General features: G+C 37.4%; 1 protein-coding gene across 5 annotated transcripts in view; it reads right to left on the minus strand.

Annotated features, from left to right (window-relative positions):
* GRM7 (glutamate metabotropic receptor 7) overlaps positions 1–22,812 on the minus strand; it is an 888,658-nt gene that overhangs the window by 390,212 nt on the left and 475,634 nt on the right. The gene's annotated exons all lie outside the window — the stretch shown is intronic.

Raw genomic sequence — 22,812 nt, forward strand, 5'->3', positions numbered from 1 at the left:
AAGCAATGCTCCACGCAACCTTCAATCCAGTCAAGTTGATACCTAAAATTAACCATCACAGACAATGTGACTTACAGCTCTTATAGGGCTGCAAGGATATGAAGATGATAGTTTTACAATGATGAAGGAGGGTTGGGTCAGTTTATAAGTCAGTTTTTTTTTCTTTGCCTGTGGGAATAAGGCAACTGAGTGAATATTGGGAGAAAACAGCCTGAAAGTGGAGAGAGGGCAGCATGTAGCCCCTGTTATGTTTGTGTTCTCTGGGACACAAGATGCACGTCTTCTATCTACTCTGATATCCTTTGGCAATTGGAGGGCACATCACTTTTGTCTGATGGAAACAAAGAACCTGTTTGCATTAAGATCTCCTTTCTATGAGAAAAGACAAATATCATTGGCTTCAGAGTGAGACCTGACTGTATCCTTTACTGTCAAAGCACTTTGGGAAACACACTAATGTTTTAGGATTTTAGCATCCTCGACAAATGCCCTTCTCACAGAAGTTTTGATCTAAGAATAAAGAAGTTTCAATGATGAAAGGAGATTTACTCTTATCTTCTAGAGACCTCAGAGATCACCCCTCCAGTTGTATCATTTGGTCATATTGTCTTGCACTCTTATGCCTCATAACAGAGAAAGCTTGCTTATGATTTAATCCTCATGAAACTGTCCATGTGACAGGATGTTCTCTGGTTTACTTTGTTTGGAATATAAGAGCACCATCGGAGAAGACTCTAACCCAAAACAACCTCAATGCTAGTTTGGGGTATTACCAAGATTCATTAAAAGGAGGAGAAAAAAAGAGCCAAAGAAATATATAGTTATGGATTATCCTTGGTGGTATGACCTAAATTTTCTAAGTATTAGTGTATTCGTCTATTCTCACACTGCAATAAAGAACTACCTGAGAATGGGTAATTTATAAAGAAAAGAGGTTTAATTGGCTCACAGTTTTGCAGGCTGTACAGGAAGCATAGTGGCTTCTGCTTCTGGGGAGGACTCAGGGAACTTGCAATCATGGCGGAAGGCAAAGGGGAAGCAGGCATGTTTTACATGGCCAGACCAGGAGGAAGAGAAGTGGGAGGTACCACGCATTATTAAACAACCAAATTTCACAAGAACTCATTATCACTATGATAGCACCAAGAAGGATGGTGTTAAATCATGAGAAACCACCATCATGATCCAATCACCTCTCACCAGTCCCCACCTCCAATATTAGGAATTACAATTGATCATGAAATTTGAGTGGGGACACAGATCCAAACCATATCAATTAACAAGCTCAAAAACTTTTTCTCAGTAATTTTAGAAAACAATGCAGTACATGGTCATATTGTGGAGAAGCACCCAAAATACTTAAAGGATGAAGTAAAACTTTAAACAATACAAAACAACATTGTCCTTATGTTTTGTGATTAGGTACTTACACAAGGGTCAATAATCCCAGCAATGACCTCCTACATGGATCAAGTGAGGCCTGTATTTCCAACAACACAGGTGGAAGTAAAGAAAATATGCTCTGGAAAACTACAAGATGATTCAAAAGTGGTGCTAGAGAAAAACAAAGGAATTGGGCTTAAAGAGGTGTATAAAGCATTTGAATATGATTGCTTCATGTAAAGAAAAAGAGGAAGAATCTAACCTAATACCTGATTCCATATATGAGTAAATACATATATGGAATAATTAGTAGTTTAAACTTCATGAAGAGATATTTAATCATTTCATCTATACCCTTGACAATTACATATGCAATTGCTCAAATATAAACTTATTTGAATCTTGTTGTCGGTAAAAGGGAAGATTGCTTTATATCATGTAATAAATAATACACCTGGTTCCAGAATGATTTGACCATGCCCTGTACTATCTAAAGTTCCCCAGGGGCTGGGCCCAGTCATGGTAATGAGCTTAACTTATTCAATTTTACAGGACTAGGACACCCACAGATGTTGCACTTTATCAACTTCGACACCACAGGTTAAAATATATTCTCTTCCATCTATGAGTATCTTTGAGATTGAGTACCAGTGAATTTCAGGGAAAAATACATGTGGAGAAGACAAATTCCAAATTAGAAATATTCATACTGTGCTTGAGGAACAGCTAGCCATTATATCCTGAGTTCTGCATGACAAGCCCATCAGCTGGGCCACTTTATGCTAATAGAAAGTAAGCTGACATGTTACAGCAACCTGAAATGGAAAGTTTGCAGTGGCAAGCCTCTTAATGAATAGAGAAAGAAATTTATGTCAAGCTGTAAGTAAGTAAAATGATGAGGAAAATCAAACTACAACGAGGAGGGAAAAGGAATAAAAATGTTCATTGTGAAGAACTAAGCTGACAGAAACACAGAGATAGACTGTAAGAGCCTGTCAGACTGCATTCTAAAGAACTTTATGAAAACTAGGGATGGAAGACAGTTTAAGAGGACAATGCTCACATTTGTACATCTATATATTACTGAAAGGAGGACCACAGGGACATTTTATAACCCCTCCCTTCCATGAAGGCATGGCCCATCATGCAAGGTACTCATCAATAAATTATGAATGAAAATGATGTACATCCCTCTTGAGCAATGCTTAAAGAATTGCATGTATGTTATTCATGTTCTCTTTGAATTTCCATAGGCTGGATATAGGGGACTAGGAGGCTACAGAATAGCAACTCTTAAACTTTAGTGTGCATTAGAATCACTCAGAGGGCTTGTACAAACACAGATTGCCAGGCTCTATTGCTATAGTTTCTGATTCAGTAGACCTGAGATGAAGCCTCACAGTTTGCATCTCTGATCTGATAAGTTCCCAGGTGATGCTGATGTTGCTGTTTGTGAGATTGAACCACTCTTTGAGGGATGGGGGAGCCATGTGATCAGAGAAGTCTGGGTCCTTGAATCATTGTGTGGACAAATGCCACCTGCTGATCATGGATGTACACTTCTACTACATTAGCAACTTTATGCATTTGGGATCTATTTGGTAAAGCAGCTTTCATTATCCCAAATAAAAGAGAGAGAAAATGAATAAGGAATATTCTGGGATAATATGAGCATTTAACTGGTACTTGAGAGAAAAATAAAAGAAATTTTCCTGGTGATATGGAGCAACAAATATAAGCAGGGAATCAGTAGAAAGTGGGAAAAGGAGTAAATGGATGTGACCATGGAAATTAGGATGCTGGAGCTGTTGGGGCATGCCAATAAGGAAACAGACTTAGTAGGAGAAAAAAAATTGTATTGGCAAATAATGGAGATCAAAGTGTCAAGATATAAACCGAAGTCCATAGATATATGGCCTGGAACGCCAGATTGAGTATAAAATTTAACCAAAAAGGCAGTTTCTAAGCAACAGATGACCTAGGCTGATAAAAGTCACTGCTTATGTTTGAGGGCTAAGGACATGGAAGGAATCCATTACCATAACTCAGAAGCACACAGATTTTACCACTAGGCTGACCTTGGGACAAGTCATCTGATCAATCAGAGCCTCAGTTTCCCCTTCTATAAAATATAAATAATGGCCTTTCAGACTTAGTATAATAATTAAATGCAAGGGTGCATTCAGCACAATGCTTTGCTGTAAACTCACAATAACTATTAGCTAAAAGATCAGAATTGAGGTGGAGGGTATCCAGAGAACCGACTAAAGTCCAAGGGACAATGTCGAAAAGCACTTTGAAGACCAATTATATGTGCTGGAGAAGAAACATGGAACTAAATTATATTTCTAACCTAGGATGCCTGAAAAGATTGGAATAGGAGAGATAAATGGTGAACATGGAAAGAATAATGAAGATGATAAAGTTGTTGTTTTGTTTTTAATGTATGTATGCCTTACATTTGGTCAAAGGCAAATTTGGGAAAGCCTTAGAACAAAATTGAGTATTGAGATACTGAGATACTGCAGATCTCCAAACAATTATGGCAAAAATATACTATGGTCGGCATACTTATTTGAAAAAACTCACAGCCTGACAATCTGCACGGGTCCTATGACAGAAACATTTTACTCCAAATTTAATTTGCAGCACTGAAAATACCGTTTTCTAGTTAAACTGGCTCACTCTCATGAAAATCTTATTGGCATATCTGCAAATATCACAGGTGAACTAAAGCATTCAGAAAGTGGATCTTGTTGGATTTATCTATGGCTGGAGAGTAGGTTCCAAATATCCTTTTGCTAAAGAACATAAAATGTATAACAGAGGTCTAGGCACGTTTTCTCAAACTCTAAGGCATTATAAGGAGTAGCCTTGAAATAGTTTTAAGCATGTTGTGTTAGCACTGTAGTAACAACACTCTATTTAAATTTCAGAGCCATCTTTCTCTCTAAACATGCTTGAGGGCCTCTTTGGAGCTGCAATGACATTTTATCGATTTCACTAAGTGACCTGGATTGACTGAAAACTTGGAGAAGCTTAACACACTAAAAGTTACTCAAGGGCATTTTTTCCTGGTGGATGTTCTGTTTATTTTTAATACAGTGTTTTCACTCCATAACCAATCTGCCTGACCATTTTATCTGTCTGGCTTCTTTCAGAAAGTATAGGTATAGCACACGATCTCACTTGATCTGAAGTTAAGTCAGAAGTCCCAAAGTAGGTATTAGAAGCTGTCTTACAGATACACAATCTGGTGTTATAGACTTATGGTATTTCTTGGTGCCAGAGCTCACTTAGAATTCTCATCTTATCATAAAGGATCAGAATAGATCTAATGGGTGCACTTCAAATGATGAGATCACAAAGAATTGGTAAAATATTTTTTAAATCGTGTATATTCTGTGACCTGAGTTCACTGGTAGTACATTTTCCAGTGGGTGCTTTAATTGTTCACTTAGTACAATAGGAAGAATAAAGAAAATATGAATCTTATAATTACTCATTTCCAGAGGAAACACAAATGAAAACACGGTTCTCTCATTTCTCCCACACCATTGCAGTTATAGCTAGGCATCCCTGGGAGTAATCGTTCTCTTTGCATCCCCCTGGAATATGATTCTTCTCACAAGGAAAATGATTCACTGGAGAAATCACAGAAGAGATCCCAAAGAAATTCATTGGGTTTTCCTCAGTATTTCAGTAACTAGGTTAACTCTGAAGAAGAAATTCATGCCATCAGCTTTGTAAGCAGACTGAAAACATGAAGACCTTCGGATGACTTTTGAAAATCACAAATTCCAGCATTTGCAAAACTGAGGTGGGTTATTAAAGTCGATATAGGTCCTGCTGGAATACATCAAATGGGTAAGCTGGTAACCACTAGGCTAATGTTAAAATCTGAGATCAGTACTTTTACAGTATTGAAATTACCTAGGTACACGGTAGACAAGTGCACATGAATAATGAAACCATATAATAAGCATTTTCCTTCTCAACTATGGTTGCCGTCACCTAATTCAAATAAAACACAATAAGTATTTACCACAGGTCTCCTAGGTACATAAATAGCTTAATTAGAGACTAAGTCTTAATTTGCACCATTTACAATTTGAAGTCAATATATTTGGGGGAAAGAAATATAGTTTGATTCATAGTTTATAATTACTTGTCTGTATTGATATTGTTAATCATAACGTCTTTATACTCTGCTTGAAAGCTGCAACCATACCCAACATACATTACTATATCCATGTTTTTAATGCTTAAAAACATCTTCCAAATTGATTTTTTTTTTTGAGGCTCTTTGAGCATGAACACATTTTACCCTCAGCTTCCTGCAGGTCTCAAGTTTACCCAAAGACTACAGGAATGAAAAATGGGGAGCATGTGAAAACAGAGTTAATATCCACCCATTCTAGTGACTGGCCAAGCACACTATAATCAGACAGTTGACATTTATTCAAATATGTATTTATTATATGTGCCTAAAATAGGCTGCAAACAATTTCTGCCAGGCATCAGAAAGTCAGAATAATTGTTAAGAGGGCTGGGCACAGTGGCTCATGCCTGTAATCCCAGCACTTTGGGAGGCTGAGGCTGGCAGATCACTCGATGTCAGGAGTTCGAGACCAGCCTGGCCAACATGGTGAAAACCCGTCTTTACTAAAAATAAATAAATAAGCCAGGCATGGTGGCAGGTGCCTGTAATCCCAGCTACCATTTGGGAGGCTAAGTCAGGAGAATTACTTAAACACCCAGGAGGTGGAGGCTGCAGTGAGCCGAAATCCCACCATTGCACTCCAGCCTGGGTGACAGAGTGAGATTCTGTCTCAAGGAAAAAAAAAAAAAAAAAGGAATAATTGTTAAGATCTGAGACATAGTTAAAATCATTAACATTATTTTATAAACAACCCCATATAATGTGAGTTCAGATCAAGTTCAGACCAGGATATTTATAATGGAAAATTCAAATGTCATTTGTATAACAGGTCAGCTTCTTTCTACAAAAATCACACATTCTAGATTTTTCATCTTACGTTTTTTTAAAAAACATTGAAAAATTAGCTTTAATTGACACATAACTGCACATATTTATGGGGTACAGTATGACACTTTAATACATGTGTATAATGTGTAATGATCAAATCAGAATAATGAGCATATCCATCACCTCAAACATTTATCATTTGTATAGGGAACATTCAAAATCCTCTCGTCTAGTTTTTTTGAAAATATACAATGAATTGTTAACTATAATAACCCTGAAGTGCAACAGAACACCAGAACTTGTTCCTCCTCTCTAGCTGTAATTTTGCTTCCATTAACCAACCTCTTCCCTGTTCTACCCTCCCCTAACCTTCTGAGCCTCAAGTATCCATTATTCTACTCCCTTCAGTGAAATCAACATTTTTAGGTTTCACATATGAGTGAGAACATGTGATCTTTATCTTTCCGTGTCTGGCTCATTTCACTTAACATAATGCACTCCAGGCTCTTCCATGTTGCACGAATAACAGGCTTTTATATATTTTTTTACAACTAAATGGGCAAATTATCTGAATAGGCATTTCTGAAAAGCAGATATTACTCTTTTTATGAATTTTTATTATTTTAAAAAAATTTAAATGCCCATCAATAATAGACTAAATAAAGAAAATGTGGTACATATACACCATGGAATACTATGCAGCCATAAAAAGAACGAGATCACGTCCTTTGCTGGGACATGGATGGAACTGGAGACCATTATCTTTAGCAAACTAACACAGGAAGAGAAAACCAAATACTGCATGTTCTCGCTTATAAGTGGGAGCTAAACAATAAGAACACATGGACACATAGAGGGTAACAACACACACTGGGTCCTGTCAGAGGGTGGAGGGTGAGAAGAGGGAGAATATCAGAAAAAATAACTAATGGATACTAAGCTTAGTACCCAGGTGATGGAATAATCTATACAACAAACCCCCATGTCACAAGTTTACCAACGTAATAAACCTGCACTTGTACCCCTGAACTTAAAAGTTAAAAAAAAAAACATGATTTGATGAATACACAATTAAAGGTATATATATCTTTTTATATGAATAATTTTACAAGTCAGAGAAAAGAAGGTTTTGCTGATTTGAGAGTTCTGATTTTAAGTTCAGACAAATAGTCAACCTTTTAACTCTAGATGCTACATCCGGGCACCAAACTCCTGGGTTTCCTTCCCTGCTTGCTGCAAGGAGTTGCTAGCTGAAGGGCTCAGAAGAAATGTGAAGGAATATCGTGACAACTGCATGACTGTAGACACATGAAAGAACAATAAAAAGAGCAAAGTAATTCAGATGACAGATTTCAATCATCAGGAGAAACACCAGTCATAAAACCAAGCCACTGTCTGGTGACAACACAATTAATTCAAAGCTTTCTCAGTATTTCTAAAAAGAAGCATTGTGTTGCAAAGTTAAAAAACATTGTTGAAGGAGATTCAGCAGTTTAGTCTTTCTTCTCTATGACAAGTGTTGGCTTTTCTGAGCATCAATAACTGCAACAGTAGACTTCTGCTTGTGCATTAATTTAATTAAAAATCAAGCAATTTGTACCATAGTATGCAAATAAATATTTTTACAGGCCAGGTGCAGTGGCTTATGCCTGTAATCCCAGCACTTTAGGATGCCAAGGTGTGAGGATTGCTTGAGCTCAGGAGTTTGAGACCACCCTGGGCAACACAGTGAGACCCCGTCTCCACAAAAATAAAAATACATTCCTGTAGTCCCAGCTACTCAGGAGGCTGAGGCAGGAGGATTGCTTAGGCCCAGGAGGTCAAGGCTGCAGTGAGCCATGACCATGCTACTGCGCTCCAGTCTGGGCAACAGAGTGAGACACTGTCTCAGAAAGAAGAAGAAGAAAAAAAAAACACCTCTTAAAAGAGCTGTAAACTGCTATTACCTCTTTAATCTTATCATCTGCTGCTGCTAAAGGGGGCCACATGTCAGACATGTTATTCTACGTCTGGGTGTTGAATCCCAATACACTGAGCATTTGGGTAGCTGCCATGTACATAGCTCTAAACTGAGTCAATAATAAGTAATATTAGTTAAATAAGTAATATTAGTAAACATTTTTGGGTGAACCTTCTAAGTTCTAGGTCCTTTTTAAAGTACTTAACATCTATGAACTCACTGGGTCCTCATAAGGATCTCCTAAGAGAGGTTAACTATACCACATTTTACAGATGAGAGATTGTAGCCCCCCAAAAGTTCATAACTTGTCCAAAGCCACAGACCTCATAGGTGGTAGAGCTGGCATGTCAGCAGGCTGCCTGGATCCTGATTCTATTATCTCAACCACAATAGTACTAATTAAACAGCAGCGGTTCTCAAAGTGTGGTACCTGGTCCAGTCGAATCAGCATCACCTAGAAACGCTTTACAAACAAAAATTCCATGACCCCAGCCCAGACATGTTGAGTCAGATTCTCTGGGATGGAACCTAGGAACCTGCTTTAACTTAACATTCTGTAGGTAATTTTGAAGTAGGCTAAAGTTTGGAAATGATTACTAAAGGGTAGACAGACTTGAACAGGATAGGTTCTTCCCTCAGTGTACTCTGGAGATAAAAAATAAGTTTCATTTTTTATGCTGATGGTAAAAATTCTGTTGAGAGGAACTCTGAGGCCAAATCTAGATGCAGCAGGAAACAGCACAGTAATTGATTGGTCATGTCTAGCATGGGCTTGGAAGGATGAATGTGTAGTATGCAGACTGCATGCCTTCCACCCTGTAGAGACATCAGAGAATCCAAACCCTAGAACTTTTGATGTTTATTGACAAGTTTTGATGTCTGGATTGAGATGAGGGTACAGCTAAGAAAGGCAGTTCAAGCCAGACTGAATAAAAGTCATAGTTTTGTGTTGAAAATCACCATGCAATGGAGTCAGGGAAAATATCATCTCTGGGTCCCTGAGTCATTGGGACATAAAACAATTAATTCCAGTGTCCCTCAAGAAAGTGAGGCACAGACCTAACAGGGAATTGACTTGGGAGCTATGAATTCTAGAGAATGGGGCACATGAATGGAATGCTGTGTCTGTTACATTCTATACTCATGAATATTTGTTTTTTAGCAGAACTTGTCTGATGTCATCCACCTTTCCTAAAATTATCCTATAATATGATCTATAATTTTAACTTTGTATTCTATGGGTATAGCTTTGTCTTCTGAATGACAGCAGCAATAGATTAATGGTTTAGACCACAGGTCTGAACTCAGACTGAGTTCAGGTTCCAGCTCGTTTTTCAACTTGGCATGCAAACTTCAGCAAGTTATTAAACTTCTTCTAAGTTTTAGTTTCCTTAATGTGGGGTCCTATCCAAATAGTTTTGTCTAGAATTAAACACATGTAAAACACACAGTAAACACCCAATAATAGTTCATTACTGGGACAAACTATAAGTATCTTCTGTAACTTGCTAAGTGCTATTGGAAAAGAACAGTTTATAAAGACAAAAAGACTTTTGGTAAAGGCAGTTTTTGCTTATCTAATCAACATGCAGAGTGCACTGCTTACAAAGTTTATCTCTATATACTAGATTGCAAGCTCTTGTAAGAGAGGGACAATTTTCTCAGTGGTACTGAGTCAGGCCATGTGTGGGATTGCAAAGGCTCATAAAATAGTAGTACTCAATCTAGTAGTACACGACTTCTTTAACAAACATTTATTCAACAAACATTGAATAAATGTTTGCTAAATAAACAAGAAAACATGATATGAATTTTACCGTTATTTGTAATATTATCTTCTCAACCCCTGCACACACACACAATCTCCTTTAAATAATAGTCTCCTGTCATTGCTTAAAGTTACATTTGTTGAATTTTCATCCTCATGTAATCTCTAGAAAGTACTCTGAAATTTGAGAAGTATTCTTTTCCACAGCATCAGTTGACTGTGACCTTTGACTTTCACTCAGAAATATTTCATATCTTTTGGGTAAGTGATTCTTCTCTAAAGCTCTGTTCTCTTCTCTGAGCCAAAAGTTGTGCCAAAATTAACAATGCTAAAGAACAAAGAGAAGCATTGTCTGTATGGCCTTTCTTCACTTATAGCCTTAAGATGCGTTTGATCTTGTTTCCTCTTAGCTACAGGAAGCTGTGAGAGGCAGAGCCTGTCTCTCTGCAGGTGCCAGGTACGAGCAGGGGAAGCAATAAATACCAGCCCTCACTACCAGTTCTAGACTTGATACAGACACGTAATTCCTACCCTTGCACTGTTAGAACACATTGCAAAGATAATTCAGGCTGGCTTTTGTGACAGAACATTGATTTCACTTAAGGCTCCTGGTCAGAGATTTGCAATTACTAATTCTTTTGCTTCTCATATTTATTTGTTCCTTTCTCTAGAATAAAGTGGCATGAGTGATCAATCCAAAACTGAGATAATATTATGGTTGAAGGCAAGGGTACTTTCTTCTGGGGATGCCCTCTTTCTAACGAAGACTGGATATCATGGAAACCCAGTAATAGATGTGATATGGTTAGGCGTCATGTCTTCACCCAAATCTCATCTTGAATTGTAATCCCCAGGTGTTGAAGGAGAGACCTGGTGGGAGGTGATTGGATCACAAGAGCCATTTCTCCCATACTGTTCTCATGATAGGGAGTGTGTTCTCACAAGATCTAATGGTTTTATAAGGGGCTTTCCTCTCTTTGCTTCCCATACACACTCTCTCACCTGCTGCCATGTAAGATGTGTCTGCTTCCCCTTCTGCCATGATTGTAAGTTTCCTAAGGCCTCACTGGCCATGCGGAACTGTGAATCAATTCAACCTCTTTTCTTTATAAATTGCCCAGTCTTGAGCAGTTCTTCATAGCAGTGTGAGAATGAACTAATACAAGATGTTTATTGAAAATGTACTATATTCATGGATACACTGACCCTGGACACCACAAGACATTCAAAGAAGATAAATATGACACAATTCTTGTTTAAAAGAAACTTCTTATTTCACAGAAATATTAAAACTATCCTAGTGACTGTGATATGAAATCAAATATTCAACATATAAGGGCTCTTGAACTTTTGAGTGTTAGAAGAAATATAATAATATTACCATACCCTGAATATTTAAAATGATTTTTAGGAAAGTTATTTCTCAGCTATGCAAGGATTCAGACTCCTAGATAATTACATTTAAAGCCAAGAATTTATTGTTCCCTGGATTACTTGTATTTTTCTTCTGCTGCTCTCTAAATGAACACAGTCAGTAGTCACTGGAATCCTTTCATACTTGGTAGAATGTGTTTTTTGCAGTAGTTGAAACAATTCAACCATCCATTTAGGAAAAAAATCACAAAGCTCATTCCTCCAAACACCCAGTGAGCATTCAGCAAAGCACTTCAATTCACCCCTCCCATACTTAGATATGATTGACTTTGTTCCTTGCCATGAAGAAGCAGGATTTCCTTTAGATCAATTCCTTTAAAACACGAAACCTGCACACCAGGAATCCTGATCTTCCTAGCAACTTCTGCTTAACTATTGCTCTAAGCCAACTTTAATAGAGGGTGGAGCTCAGAGGTCCTAGGAGGCCACCCCAAAATCGTGTCAATGCCCTGTGCAAAGGAACACTGTCCATACTCCACAGGGAGTGTTATAGATTCTATCAGAGACCAGAAACTCTAGATAAGCTGCTGAATTAACATAGGATGCCCATTGCAATGGAAAGTTTGAACCCTGTGGTCAATTGTTGTACTTGCCAACAAGATGTATTTCCCATGTCTCAGGCTGGCTTAAGAAAGAAAAAGGGGGGCAAACCAGCAATGAAACAAAAGAGCTGGCACCTACTGTCTTGATTTTGTTTTTTTGATTGCTTTCCAATTTCTTGCAGGTATATATTCCATCCAAGCAAATTTTGAATGGCCACTGCTGCTTAGGCAATTCATAGAGGATAAAATGGATTTCTCTAGAGCTTTTCTTTAAAGAGATTCCAAGTATGTAATCATATCCCTACCTAGAACATATTTGAGACATGATCCTTTAATCCAATTTGAATTATCAAACTATTGCTAAATATAATACTTTGTGGCTTGATGATTTCTGGTTTTAAAAGTCTGACATTTTTATGAAAGACACAGATATGAAAAGGTGATATTGTCAGGTGCTGATGCCAGGTAGGAGTTTTTTTTTTCCCAGCCTGGAAAGTAGTCTGTGTTTATGAAATTACAGCTAGCCAAGAATTTACATGATAAAAGGCCAAGTGTATAGGCTTCAATTTATTTCTATTATCATGCAACCAAAGGGAGATAATTTGTTGGTTTCAACACTAGTATACCCCAAATTTATATGCTTGTTTAGGAGACAATAAGCTACCTTTATTTCTACAATCATGAAATCAAATGAAGAGAATTTTCCAGTTTCAATACCAGTGGTCCAGTGATCTCAATACAGACATTTTCGCAGAGCATCCATGGTGTGAAATTCAAAGGGCAAATGTCCCCCATGTGGTCATGAAATGCTGTTTGGACTTCCAGAGAACCAGCTACAGTTGCTTATTGTACTTAACGATTCATGTAAGAGGAACATGTCTTTTTTCAAGGTTAGTATATTTTTAATTTTTATTTTATTTTTATTTCAATAGTTTTTGGGGAACAGGTGGTGTTCAGTTACATGAATAAGTTCTTTAGTGGCAATTTCTGAGATTTTAGTGTACCCATCACCCCAACAGTGTACACTACACCCAATGTATAGTCTTTACCACTCACTACCCTCTCACACTTCCCCCCAAGTCCCCAGAGTCCATTATATTATATTATTCTTATGCCTTTGCATCCTCATAACTTAGCTCCCTCTTATTATAGGTGAGAATATATAATGTTTGGTTTTCCATTTCTGAGTTACTTCATGTAGAATAATGGTCTCCAACTCCATCCATGTTGTTGCAAATGCCATTATTTTATTCATCTTAATGGCTGAATAGTATTCCATGGGGGGGGGGGTGTGTGTACATAAATATATATGTAGATGATATATAATATATAAATTTATGCTTTAAGGGGGGATATATATTTATATATATCCCATATTTTCTTTATTTGCTCACTGGTTGATGGGCATTTAGGCTAGTTTCATATTTTTACAATTACGAATTTTGCTACTATAAACATGCATGTGCAACTGTCTTTTTCATATAATGACTTCTTCTGGGTAGATACCCAGTAGTGGGATTGCTGGATCAAATGGTAGTTCTACTCTTAGTTCTTTAAGAAATCTCCATACAGTTTTCTATAGTGGTTGTACTAGTTTACATTCCCACCAGCAATGTAAAAGTGTTCCCTTTTCACCACATCCATGTCAATATCTTTTTTTTAATTTATTTTTTAATTATGGTCATTTTTGTAGGAGTAAGGTGGTATCACATTGTGGTTTTGATTTGCATTTCCCTGATAACTAATGATATTTAGCATTTTTTTCATATGTTTATTGGCCATTTGTGTATCTTCTTTTGAGAACTGTCTGTTCATGTCCTTAGCCCACTTTTTAATGGGATTATTTTTTTCTTGTTGATTTGAGTTCCTTATAGATTTTTGGATATTAGTCCTTTGTTGGATGCATAGTTTGCAAATACTTTCTCCCACTCTGTGGGGTGTCTGTTTGCTGATTATTTCTTTTGCTGTGTAGAAGCTTTTTTGCTAAATTAAGTCCCATCTACTTATATTTGTTTTTGTTGCATTTGGTTTTGGGTTCTTGGTCACGAACTACTTGCCTAAGCTAATATCTAGAAGAGGTTTTCTTACGTTATCTTCTAGAATTTGTATGGTTACAGGTCTTAGATTTAAGTCTTCGATTCATCTTGTTTTTGTATAAGGTGAGAGAGAAGGATCCAGCTTTATTCTTCTACATGTGGCTTGCCAATTATCCCAGCACCATTTGTTGAATAGGGTGTCCTTCTCCATTTGTTTGTTTGCTTTGTCAAAGATCAGTTGGCTGTAAGTAAGTGGATTTATTTCTGAATTCTCTATTCTGTTCCATTGGTCTATGTGCCTATTTTTATACCAGTATCATGCTATTGTTTTTTCTAGTTCTGTGAAGAATGATGATGGTATTTTGATGGGAATTGCATTGAATTTATAGATTGCTTTTGGCAGTATGGTCATTTTCACAATATTGATTCTAACCATTCATGAGCATGGAATGTGTTTTCATTTGTTTGTGTTGTCTATGATTTTTTTTCAGCAGTGTTTTGTAGTTTTCCTTGTAGAGATCTTTCGCCTCCTTGGTTAGGCATATTCCCAAATATTATATATATATATTTGCAGCTGTTGTGAAAGAGGTTGAGTTCTTGATTTCATTCTCAGCTTGGTCGCTCTTGGTGTATAGCCATACTACTGATTTGTGTACATTGATTTTGTATCCTGAAACTTTACTGAATTCATTTGTCAGATCTAGGAGATTTTTGGATGAGACTTTAGGGTTTTCTAGGTATGCAATCATCTCACCAGTGAACAGAGACAGTTTGACTTCCTCTTTACTGACTTGGATGCTCTTTACTTCCTTCTCTTGTCTGATTGCTCTGGCGAGGACTTCCAGTATTATGTTGAATAGAAGTGGTGAAAGTGGGCATCCTTATCTTGTTTCAGTTCTCAGGGGAAATGGTTTCAACTTTTCCCCCTTCTGTATACTGTTGGCTGTGGGTTTGTCACAGATGGCTTTTATTACCTTAAGATATGTCCCTTCTATGCCAATTTTGCTGAGGGTTTTAGTTATAAAGGAATACTGGATTTTGCCAAGTGCTTTTTTTTGCAATTGAGATGACCATATGAATTTTGTTTTTAATTCTGTTTACGTGGTATATCAAATTTATTGACTTGTGTATGTTAAACCAACCCTGCATCCCAGGTATGAAATCCACATGATTGTGGTATTTTATCTTTTGGATATGCTGTTGGATTCAGTTCGCAAGTATTTTGTTGAGAATTTTTGCATCTATCTTCATCAGGGATATTGGTCTGTGTTTTTTTTTTTTTGTTATGTTCTTTCCTGGTTTTGTTTTTATGGTGATACTAGTTTCATAGAATGATTTAGGGAGAATTCCCTCTTTATCATTTGGAATAGTTTCAGTAGGAATGGTACCAATTCATCTTTGAATGTCTGATAGAATTCAGCTGTGAATCCATCTGGTCCTAGACTTTTTTTTGGCAATTTTTAAATTACCATTTCAGTCTCACTGCTTGTTATTGGTCTGTTCAGTTTCTTTTTCTTTCTGATTTAATCTACGAGGGTTGTATATTTCCAGGAATGTATTTATGTCCTCTAGGTTTTCTAGTTTTTGTGCATAAAGGTGTTCACAGTAGCCTTGAATTATCTTTAGTATTTCTGTGGTATTTGTTGTAATACCTCCCATTTCATTTCTAATTGAGCTTATTTGGATCTTCTCTCTTCTTTTTGTGGTTAATTTCACTAATGGTCTATTGATTTTGCTTATCTTTTCAAAGAAACAGCTTTTTGTTTCATTTATCTTTTGTATTTTTTTGTTTCAATTTCATTTAGTTCTGCTCTGATCTTTGTTGTTTCTTTACTTCTGCTGGGTTGGGTTTTGGTTTGTTCTTGTTTCTCTAGTTCCTTGAGGTATGAGCTTAAATTGTCTATTTGTCCTCTTTCAAACTTTTTATGTAAGCATTTAATGCTATAAACTTTCTTATTAGCACTGCTTTTGCTGTATCCCAGAGGTTTTGATAGGTTGTGTCACTATTATTCAATTCAAATAATTTTTAAATTTCCATCGCAATTTCATTGTTGACCCAAAGATCACTCAGGAGCAGATTATTTAATTTTCATAATTTGCATAGTTTTAAGGGTTCCTCTTGGAGTTAATTTCCAATTTTATTTCACTGTGGTCTGAGAAAGTACTTGATAAAATTTAGATTATCTTAAACTCATTGAGACTTGTTTTGTGGCCTATGATATGGTCTATCTTGGAGAATGTTTCATGTGCTGATGAAAAGAATGTATATTCTATAGTTGTTGGGTAGAATGTTCTGTAAATATCTGTTAAGTCCATTCATTCCAGTGTATAGATTAAGCCCATTGTTTCTTTGTTGACTTTCTATCTTGATGACCTGTCTAGTGCTGTCAATGGTGTACTGAAGTCCCTCACTATTAATATGTTGCTGTCTATCTCATTTCTTAGGTCTAGTAGTAATTGTTTGATAAATTTGGGAGCTCCAGTGTTAGGTGCATATATATTTATGTCATATTTTCCTGTTAGACTAGTCCTTTTATCATTAAATAATGTTCCTCTTTATCTAACTGTTGTTGCTTTAAAGTCTGTTTTGTCTGATACAAGAATAGCTACTTCTGCTCGCTTTTGGTTTCCATTTGCATGGAATATCTTTTTTTAACCCACTTATCTTAAGTTTGTGTGAGTCCTTATGTGCTAGATGAGTCTCTTGAAGACAGCAGATACTTGGTTGATAGACTTTTAATCTGTTCTGCCATTCTGTATCTTTTAAGTGGAGCATTTAGGCTATCTGCATTTAATGTTAGTATTGAGATATGAGGTACTGTTCTATTCATCATGCTAGTTGTTGCCTATGTATGTTGTGTGTTTTTTTTTTTAATTTTTCTATTGTTTTGTTGGTCCCTGTGAGATTTATGCTTTAGGCGGATTCTATTTTGGTGTATTTCAAGGTTTTGTTTTAAGATTTAGAACTCTTTTTAGTAGATCTTGTAGTGCTGGCTTGGTAGCGGGCAAAATCTTTCAGCATTTGTTTGTCTGAGCTGACAGGCTGATAATTATTTTGTTTAAGGAGGCTAAAGATAGGACCCCAATCCCTTCTTGCTTGGAGGGTTTCTGCCGAGAAATCTGCTGTTAATCTGATGGGTTTTCCTTTATAGGTGATACTTTTTATCACAGTCCTTAAGATGCTTTCCTTTATCTTGAATTTAGATAATCTGATAACTATGTGCCTAGGTGATGATCTTTTTACAATGAATTTCCTGGGTGTTCTTTGAACTATTTGTATTTGGATGTCTAGCTCTCTAGCAAGACCAAGGAAGTTTTCCTTGATTATTCCCTTAAATAAATTTTCCAAACTTGCAGATTTCTCTTCTTAAGGAAAAACAATTATTCTTATGTTTGGTCATTTAACATAATCCCAAATTTCTTAGGGGGTTTGTTCATTTTTTAAATTCTTTATTCTTTGTCTTTGTCTGATTGGCTTAATTCAAAAGCCTTGTCTTCGAGCTCTGAAGTTCTTTCTTCTAATTGATTCTATTGCTGAAACTGTCCAGTGTATTTTGCATTTTTCTAAGTGTGTCTTTATTTTCCAGAAGTTTTGATTGTTTTTTCTTCATAATATCTATTTCTCTGGAGACTTTTTCATCCACATCTTATATATTTTTTAATTTCTTTATGTTGGTTTTCAACTTGCTCTGGTATATCCTTGAGTAGCTTAATAATCAACCTTCTGAATTCTTTATCTGGCATTCCTTCTTGGTTTGGATCCATTGCTGGAGAGCTAGTGTGATCTTTTGGGGATATTATAGAACCTTATTTTGTCATATTACCAGAATTACTTTTCTGGCTCAGTTCTTTCAGTGGAAAGATCTGTAACTCAAGGACTGCTGTTCAGATTCTTTTGCCCCATGGGGCGATCCCTCGATGTGGTACTTTCCTCCTTCCCCTAGGAATGGGGCTTCTTAAGAGGCAGACTGCAGTGATTGTTATTGCCCTTCTGGGGGCTAGCCCTACAGTGGGGCTACCGGGGCTCTGGGCTGGTGCTGGCGAATGTCTGCAAAGAAACTTGTAATGTGATCCATCTTCAGGTCCAGCACCTGCTCAGGTGGAGGTAGCAGGGGAGTAAAGTGGACTCTGTGGGAGTCTTTGGGTGTAGTTTTGCTTAGTGCACTGGTTTTCTCAAATGTTGGTTATGCTAGCAGAGAAGTTGTCATGTGGGCAGACTCAGGTTAGCCAGGGTGTTGCAGGCAGTGGAATTAGCTGTTGTTTTTTCATTCTTTGAAGCAGGGTTGTTCTGTTATGAGTTGCTATAATGGCTTGACTTGATTGACCTCCAGCTAGGAGGTGGCACTTTCAAGAAAGCACCAGCTGTGGTAGTAGAAGGGGGATATAAGCTTGCCCTGCATTGGCTAGGATAAGTACCTGTGTTTCTCAAGTGATGGGAGGAGCCATAGAGCTCCAAAAGTTTATGTCTGTTGTCTTTAGCTACCAGGGCTGGTAGAAAAAACCATCCAGTCGGGTCAGGGTTAGGCAGTTCAGAGCTCAGACTCTCGTTGGGTGGGGCTTGCTGAGGCCAAGTTTTTCAACTGTCTCACAGAGTTTGCAGCAGTAAGCTGCTTCTTTCAAAGGTTCTGTGAATTCTTTCAGTTTTCCTGGTATGTTCCTGTCGTGGTTCTTGGAGCATAAGTTCACAATGTGAGTCTCCACATGCTATTTCTGTTCATCTAAGTGGGAGCTGCATGTTACTCCTATCTCTTATCCACCATTTTCCCCCTTAGAGAAACATGTCTTTAACTGAAGGAAAAGATCTTTCACGACTTGGTTGTTATTGATTCTGATATTGATTCATATATAAACCAGAGGGGAATTAGGCAAAGACATACTCCATGATTTCAAAGCTTATGTATGTATGCTACTTGGAAAGATGATTTGATACAGTGAATATATTTCACTGCCTTTCTCACCACAAATTTTCTTTGACCATAGCTGTATGGAAACAGAAGGCTGCAGCTGAAGTCCAACCTTCACAATTAACCAGGTATATGATCTTAGTTCTATTTCTTTCCCTAAGATAAATTGTCTATTCTCCTCCTCTCCCCACACAAAGTTGTTGGGAGAATCATATTAGATAATAAGGAGGAATTAGTTATGTAAGTTCCAAACATTTGTGCAAACTCAGAAAAGCAGTAACCCATGGGATGCTAGGCTGATGTTCACTTTCCTCGTTGAACATCCTGCTCAGGTGTGGTGTCACTCTTATTTTACTTAGTGCTGCAAGGATGTCAAGTCTACTCTAGATGAAAGAAAAATTCCTCTTTTATACACCTGTAAAATATACCTAAAACTTGACCGTTTCCTACCATTACTTCTGCTCCTACCATAGTCTGAGTCACACTCCTCTCTCACCTCCTTTAAGTTTCAACACCCTTTTCCAGACATGCTCAATATAATTGCTTCAGGTTTTTCTACCTCTCAGTGTCAAACTGCATGGGAATCTTTAAAAAATATAATGGACATTGAATCCCTTGATTCTTCTCTAATTCTTTAATAATGGTAGAGCCCTTAGAGAGCTACCTCTGTGCTGTTTACCTAGGGGGAAATGGAGGCTCAGCAGAAAAGAGACTGCTTTTATACTTGTTGCCATACAACAAGTATTAAGCACAAGACAGGGCTCCAACACATGAGATGCTGTGCTATGATACAGGTTTTCCCCAAAGCTCCTGGAAAGATATGGAATAATGAGGCCTGCATGTCCACGACTCAAGCTTCAGGGTTTCAGGTGCTTTTGGCCATAGGATCCATGCTACTATCTCACAGAGATTAGCTAGATGACTAGAGAAGAAAAATTGAATTATGCTTTCAGAGTGGAATATTTTGTGTCTTACACAGTAATTTGAGCCGTGGTATGTCCACCTGGAGTCTCTGCTTCTGCTGCATTTAAAAAATATCCTTCAAATTGTCTGATTATTTCATCTAAGCTTTTGATCATTTAATTCTGCTCATCAAGGAAATTCTCCCATCTTCCAGCTCTGTCTGTTAGGATTCCACCAAGTTCCTTCTCCATCATGACACTCTTTTGATTGCCCTTTCAGACACACTCACTCTACTCTATAATGTTTTTGAGATTTGGCCATAAGCCTTCATGCCTCCTCTTTATTCATTCATTTAAACATATTTATTTAGTATCTAATGTATGCCAGCCTTTATTTTAAAAACTTTAGTATAGAGGGAATACAGTATTAACTAAAAGAGACATGGATCCCCGATCTTGTGGAGTTTTTGTTCTCCTGGGGAACACAGGTAATACATAAGGTGTTTCAGATATTCATAAGTGTTGTAAAGAAAAATCAACAAGGTAAGTAAGATAGCAAGCTTTTACGGGGACTCAGGGTGAGATGATGTGGTGTTCATGAGATGCCTCTCTGAAGGGTGACAATTCAGGTAGGATAAGGATAATTGGAATAAATCAGCCCTATGAAAATAAAGAGAAAGAAGATTCCAGAGAGAAAGACCATCCTGTCTCTAGGTCTGAAAGTAGGAACAAACATGGTGCCCTGGAGGAAGGGGTATTAGTCTGTTTTCACACTGCTGGTAAAGACATACCCAAGACTGGGTAATTTATAAAGAAAAAGCGGTTTAATGAACTCACAGTTCCACGTGGCTGGGGAGACCTCAAAATCATGGTGGAAGGTGAAATGCACGTCTTACATGGCAGCAGGCAGGAGATAATGACAGCCAAATGAAAGGGGAAAGCCCTTATAAAGCCATCAGATCTTTTAAGACTTATTTGCTACAGGAACAGTATGGGGGATCTGACTCCATGATTCAATGATCTCCCACCAGGTCCCTCACACAACACGTGGGAATTACAGGATCTACAATTCAAGATAAGATTTGGGTGGGAACAGAGCCAAAGCATATTAGAAGGGAAAAGACAGGAAGCAAGCCTGTATGGCTGTTACAAGGGGGACAGACAGAAGAGGGCTAAGACTTGAGGATGGAGGTCAGCTTGCAGCTCCTGTAAATCAACACAGAAACGGGTTTTCTTCCAGGGAGAGAAAGTCACTGGAGGGTTTTGTGAGAGGCTTTTCCTTATACCATTATAGAATCACTGAAAATATCAAGTATATCTTGAACATGTCTACGCCGCTAACATATCAAGATGATGCCTTAAAAACAGCAGGAATTCAATATATATTTGACAAACTGACTGAAGTGTGCTTTTATGAGACCTTTTGGGTTCATTCAGAGAGAATTCCTTTTATCTTTTGAAGTGGATACCCCATGCTTCAACCTCTGTGATTGGGTAACATGAACATTACCTTCTGTGTTGTTTAATTACCTTTCTTCTTCTCAATGGCATTCTTAAGAGTTGAGCAAATGATACTATTGAGTGACTCCCAAACACTAGTCATTCATGTAACATCCTCAAAATGTTTGTTAAATCCATATGCCATCTACACAACTGGATAATTAATATATTTCTCTATAATAAAACACCGTTTACTCAAATAAGTACATTTTAAAAGGAAATAGATACATATATGTTATGCATATGTAAGTATACATACATCCATGTATATATACCCCCACTCACAGATATATGAACATAAGTTAAAAGGAAATATAAACACAAACACGTATACACACACAATGCAACTGAATGGCCATGAAATCATAGATGTGACATGCTAGGTATACTTTTAAGTTACATATAGAAATATAAGACTATTGAAATTTTTTAAATATTCATTTATATATACCTAAAAATCACCTTATTTATAGTATACATATCACTCTTTCAGAAATTCCAGTCTAATCCATTCACCTGGCTTTGCTCTGAAAAGGCTGAGTCTCCACTCCTCAAAGCAGGGCAAGGAGAAGTGTAGCCCATCACTGGGCAGCTCCACATACCCATTCACAAAGAATAAATCAGGCTGCAACTTCTCAATTACTGGCAATGCAGTCTTGCTCATTGTGGACCAAGTAGCTTATCCAAGGTCCAATGCGAGTGGGTGGAAGGGTGAACCAATTTATGGCGAGGCATGGTTGAAAGGACCCTGCTTATTAAATGATGGATGGAACAGTTTCCAGTCTAGCTATCCTACTAGAATGAGTACCTTGGGAACCTGTTTCTCTCCTTCTGGAAGCAGTAGTGAAGTAACAAGGTTTAGGAGAAAATTTGTCATCAGAATGTTCCTCTAGTGATTTTGTGGCCTTGGTTCAAATACTTTGATGATGTCTTTCATGGCAGAAGGCAGGTTATGATTAATACTAATGTCACAGAACTAACATCCTTAACACAGGCCAGGTTTTAAACATAAGGGGCGGTGGGGGTAGGGGCTGAGATTTGCTTTTATTTATTGTTCTTTATCAAAGCTAACTCTCAGAAAACTTAAAGTTATGTTGAAAAGGAAGAGAACCTGCAAAGAGACTAACAAGTCTCATAAGGCAGAAGGTAGACATACTGAAATCCATCAAAGTCCATCCCACGTATACTCATCACCATACAAACTTCCCAGGGTTTCTACTATCTGCAAAATTCAGCCCTAGGCACCATAGAAATAAAGAACAAAAAATCACCTGTGAGGGGTTTATAGTGCAATTTGCTATGTCTAGCAAAATTCATGTCAGAGAGGAATGCACTTAGCTACAAGAAATAGAATTAGTGACTCACAGACCTTAAAGAGGTGCATTTGTCTTGC

This window comes from Pongo pygmaeus, chromosome 2 (assembly GCF_028885625.2).
Source record: "Pongo pygmaeus isolate AG05252 chromosome 2, NHGRI_mPonPyg2-v2.0_pri, whole genome shotgun sequence".
Taxonomy (NCBI): Eukaryota; Metazoa; Chordata; class Mammalia; order Primates; family Hominidae; genus Pongo; species Pongo pygmaeus.